Source organism: Danio rerio, chromosome 7 (genome assembly GCF_052040795.2).
Source record: "Danio rerio strain M-AB ecotype USA chromosome 7, GRCz13ab, whole genome shotgun sequence".
Lineage (NCBI taxonomy): Eukaryota > Metazoa > Chordata > Actinopteri > Cypriniformes > Danionidae > Danio > Danio rerio.
Window position 1 is genome coordinate 165,001 of NC_141027.1, and position 5,000 is coordinate 170,000.

The 5,000-nt window shown below is 50.6% G+C and overlaps 1 non-coding gene across 1 annotated transcript in view; it reads left to right on the top strand.

The window, feature by feature from the left end:
* Positions 1-4,695: 4,695 nt before the first annotated feature.
* The window catches only part of LOC141375468 (18S ribosomal RNA), a 1,887-nt gene continuing 1,582 nt past the window's right edge, over positions 4,696-5,000 (top strand). Inside the window, exon 1 of the ribosomal RNA XR_015496695.1 lies at positions 4,696-5,000. This exon is cut by the window's right edge and continues 1,582 nt beyond it. This is a non-coding gene — a ribosomal RNA (18S ribosomal RNA).

The window sequence follows — 5,000 nt, forward strand, 5'->3', positions numbered from 1 at the left end:
CAAGAGAAAGCGAGCCACTGGTCATCAACACTCACTTGGGGGATGGTGGGTCTTATCTTGCTCTTTGGAACAGTGCACAAGACTCGTCGAGGCCCACTCCTCCAACTCTCACGCTGGGGGATAGGTTTCCTGCTCTCTGTCTATGGGTGGTGGGTTTCCTCCATTTTTGTCAAAGTCAAGCCGATTCAGCTCACCCTGTAAGAAGGAGAGAGAAGAAAGAGAAAGAGAGAAAAGGCAAAGAGTCACTGGTGGTTCCAACACTCACTTGGGGGATGGTGGGTCTGTCCTCTTTTTGTAGAGTCAAGCCGATTCCCTTCACTCTCAAGAGAAAGCGAGCCACTGGTCATCCAACACTCACTTGGGGGATGGTGGGTCTTATCTTGCTCTTTGGAACAGTGCACAAGTCTCGTCAAGGCCCACTCCTCCAACTCTCACGCTGGGGGATGGCTTTCCTGCTCTCTGTCTATGGGTGGTGGGTTTCCTCCATTTTTGTCAAAGTCAAGCCGATTCAGCTCACCCTGTAAGAAGGAGAGAGAAGAAAGAGAAAGAGAGAAAAGGCAAAGAGTCACTGGTGGTTCCAACACTCACTTGGGGGATGGTGGGTCTGTCCTCTTTTTGTAGAGTCAAGCCGATTCCCCTCACTCTCAAGAGAAAGCGAGCCACTGGTCATCAACACTCACTTGGGGGATGGTGGGTCTTATCTTGCTCTTTGGAACAGTGCACAAGACTCGTCGAGGCCCACTCCTCCAACTCTCACGCTGGGGGATGGCTTTCCTGCTCTCTGTCTATGGGTGGTGGGTTTCCTCCATTTTTGTAAAAGTCAAGCCGATTCAGCTCACCCTGTAAGAAGGGGGGGGGGGGGTTTAGAAAGAGAGAAAAGGCAAAGAGTCACTGGTGGTTCCAACACTCACTTGGGGGATGGTGGGTCTGTCCTCTTTTTGTAGAGTCAAGCCGATTCCCCTCACTCTCAAGAGAAAGCGAGCCACTGGTCCTCCAACACTCACTTGGGGGATGGTGGGTCTTATCTTGCTCTTTGGAACACTGCACAAGCCTCGTCAAGGCCCACTCCTCCAACTCTCTCAAGGGATGGCTTTCCTGCTCTCTGTCTAGGGGTGGTGGGTTTCCTCCATTTTTGTAAAACTCAAGCCTATTCAGCTCACCCTGTAAGAAAGGGGGGGGGGGGGGGGTTGTTAGAAAGAGAGAAAAGGCAAAGAGTCACTGGTCGTTCCAACACTCACTTGGGGGATGGTGGGTCTGTCCTCTTTTTGTAGAGTCAAGCTGTTTCCCCTCACTCTCAAGAGAAAGCGAGCCACTGGTCCTCCAACACTCACTTGGGGGATGGTGGGTCTTATCTTGCTCTTTGGAACACTGCACAAGCCTCGTCAAGGCCCACTCCTCCAACTCTCACGCTGGGGGATGGCTTTCCTGCTCTCTGTCTATGGGTGGTGGGTTTCCTCCATTTTTGTCAAAGTCAAGCCGATTCAGCTCACCCTGTAAGAAGGAGAGAGAAGAAAGAGAAAGAGAGAAAAGGCAAAGAGTCACTGGTGGTTCCAACACTCACTTGGGGGATGGTGGGTCTGTCCTCTTTTTGTAGAGTCAAGCCGATTCCCCTCACTCTCAAGAGAGGCACTGTACAACCAATAGTCACTTGGGGGATGGTGGGTCTTATCTTGCTCTTTGGAACAGTGCACAAGACTCGTCGAGGCCCACTCCTCCAACTCTCACGCTGGGGGATGGCTTTCCTGCTCTCTGTCTATGGGTGGTGGGTTTCCTCCATTTTTGTAAAAGTCAAGCCGATTCAGCTCACCCTGTAAGAAGGGGGGGGGGGTTAGAAAGAGAAAAGGCAAAGAGTCACTGGTGGTTCCAACACTCACTTGGGGGATGGTGGGTCTTTTCTTGCTCTTTGGAACACTGCACAAGCCTCGTCGAGGCCCACTGCTCCAACTCTCACTCGGCGCATGACTTTCCTGTTCTCTGTTTAGGAGTGGTGGGTTTCCTTCGTTTTTGTCAAAGTCAAGCCGATTCAGCTCACCCTGCAAGAAAGAGAGAGGAGGGGAAGGGAGGGAGAGACAGAGAGAGAGAGAGAGAGAGAGAGGCACAGAGGCCATGGTTGTCCAACACTCAATTGGGGGATGGTGGGTCTTTTGTTGCTGGGTGGAACACTGCACCATGCCACAGTCGTCCTACTCTCGCTGGGGGATGGCTTTCCTGCTCTCTGGCTAGAGGTGGTGGTTTTCCTTCGTTTTTGTCAGTCAAGCCGATTCAGCTCACCCTGCAAGAGAGAGAGAGAGAGAGAGAGAGAGAGAGAGAGAGAGAGAGAAAAGGCACAGAGACTATGGTCGTGCAACACTCAATTGGGGGATGGTGGGTCTTTTCTTAAAGGATTAGGGTTAGGCTTGGTAGGGTTTGAGGTTATGATTTGGGGTTTAGGGTTAGATTTGGGTTTAGGGTAGGGTTTGGGTTGGGGTTAGGTGTGGGGTTAAATTTGGGTTTAGGGTTGGGGTAGGGTTTGGGTTGGGGTTAGGTGTGGGGTTAAAGTTGGGGGTAGGGTTTGGAGTTAGGTTGAGGGGTAAAGTTGGATTTAGGGTTGGGGGTAGGGTTTGGGTTGGGGTTAGGGGTGGAGTTAAAATTGGGTTTAGGGTTAGGTTGAGGTTTAGAGTTAGGGGTTTATGGTTGTATGGTTGGGTTAAGGTTAGGGCACACTTGTCCAACTCTCACTTGGGGGATGGTGGGTCTCTGGTAGAAACGTGATAGATCCTTTACCTCAAACACATATATGTAATTACACACACACACACACATATATATATATATATATATATATATATACATATGGGGTGGCCGGGGGACGAGGTATTTTTATTTATTTTTTCAGTTTTTGTTTTTTGCCAAGTGAAGCCAATGAGATGACAAAGTCTCACTTGGGGGATGGTGGGTCTCTGGGATATTTCTGGTAGAAGCATGATATATCCTTTAACACACACACACAGACAAATATATATATATATATATATATATATATATATATATATATATATATATATATATATATATATATGTGTGTATATGTAGGTATGTATATAGTATTTTATCAGTTTTTGTTTTTTCGCAAAGTGAAGCCAATGGGATGACCGGGGGTCTGCGGTGGCAGGTAGTTTTTTTTTCCAGTTTTGTTTCTTCTACTACTTTTCTTGCAAAGTGAAGCCTATGGGATGGCCGGGGATATACTCTGTTTATAATTATTATTATTTTTTTTTTTACAAAGTGAGGCTGGTGGGTTGGCTGTGGGTCAGCGGTTTTTTTTTTTTCTTTCTTTCTCGCAAAGTGAAGCCAATGGGATGACCGGGGTTCTACGGTGACAAGTAGTTTTCTTTTTCAATTTTTTTTCTTCTACTACTTTTCTTGCAAAGTGAAGCCTATGGGATGGCCGGGGGTCTACTTTTTAACTCTAATTTTTTTTTTTTTTTTTTTCTCGCAAAGTGAAGCTGATGGGGTGACCGGGGGTCTGCGGCAGTTTTTTTTTTTTTTCACAAATTTCTTTCTTTTTTTATTTAAAGAGAAGCTGATGGGCTGGCCTGGGGTCATCGGTAGGATTTTTTTAAATTATTATTATTTTTTTTGTTTTATACATTTTCTATTGGAAAGTGAATCCCTCTGTGTGTGTGTGTGGGGGGGGGATTGTGGGGGGGGGGTTAGGATGTTATCCTTGAATAAACTTTTTTTATTTTTTTATTTTTTAACCAACTAAAAGGCGATTCACCTCACTCTCAAGGAGAGAGAAAAATAAGGCACAAAGAGTCGACGTTCGTTTAAGGCTCAACAGGAATACGTTCGGCCTGGAGAGGGCTCGCCTGGCACTTGCAGAACACATCCACCGGGGACGTTACGAGGAAGGCTCTCTACATGTCTACAGTCACGCACAAGACGCACAAGACAGGGCGCTGGGACACTTTGGGTTACTAGGACACGTGAACGGGTCGACGCCAGGCGGGAGGACCCCCCCACCAGCCGATAGGGCCCCCCCCACCCCACCCCGGTTTTCTCTGACCTGCCATCGAGGTTTCGGCGAAGGCGAAACTTCGTGGACTTTGGTTTTCAGCACTTGTTGGGAAGTCTTTAGAGGAGACCTTAGAGGAGAACGACGGCCCCAGAAGGTGCACCGTTCTCTTCTAAACGGGCCCCTCACCTCAGCAGGAACGACTGCCGGGGGTGACTTCGATAGCAGCAGCGCCCTGCTGTTCTGTCACCTGACCGATGGGAACTTACGACGCCCCTGGGGTAGGCCCCTCGCCCGGTCCCTTCGGACCGTTGTGGGCAGGGTGGTTCCTCCCCGATTCGGGCCTCAGACCCGCAGCAGAGCGAGGCCTCCTTCGGGCCTCCTCCGCACTCCCTCGCTCCTTGGGAAAAGGACTCAGACGACCGGTCTACCTCGAAAGTCCTCCACCGGCAGCCCAGCGAAGGTCGACGCGCCTCCCTCGCCGCTCTCTCACAGTGGAGGGCGGCGCCGGTGCGGGCGCTCTCCGCTCTTCGGCCGGGCTCGCCGCGAAGCACGTCGCATTTCCCGGTGACCACAACCCCGCAAAAACCCCACACAGCGAGCGGCCGCGCCTCCCTCGCCCCCTCCGGGGGCGCGAGCGGCAGCGCGAGACCCGTGAGCGAGGAAGAGCTCTCTTCCTCTACCACTCTGCTCGGGGCTACCTGGTTGATCCTGCCAGTAACATATGCTTGTCTCAAAGATTAAGCCATGCAGGTCTAAGTGCACACGGCCGGTACAGTGAAACTGCGAATGGCTCATTAAATCAGTTATGGTTCCTTTGATCGCTCCATCCGTTACTTGGATAACTGTGGCAATTCCAGAGCTAATACATGCCAACGAGCGCCGACCCGGTCCCCCCGGGGGCCGGGGACGCGTGCATTTATCAGATCCAAAACCCATCCGGGTGCGGCGTGGGCTCCCCCTTCGGGGGTCGGGCCTCGTCCCCCGGCCGCTTTGGTGACTC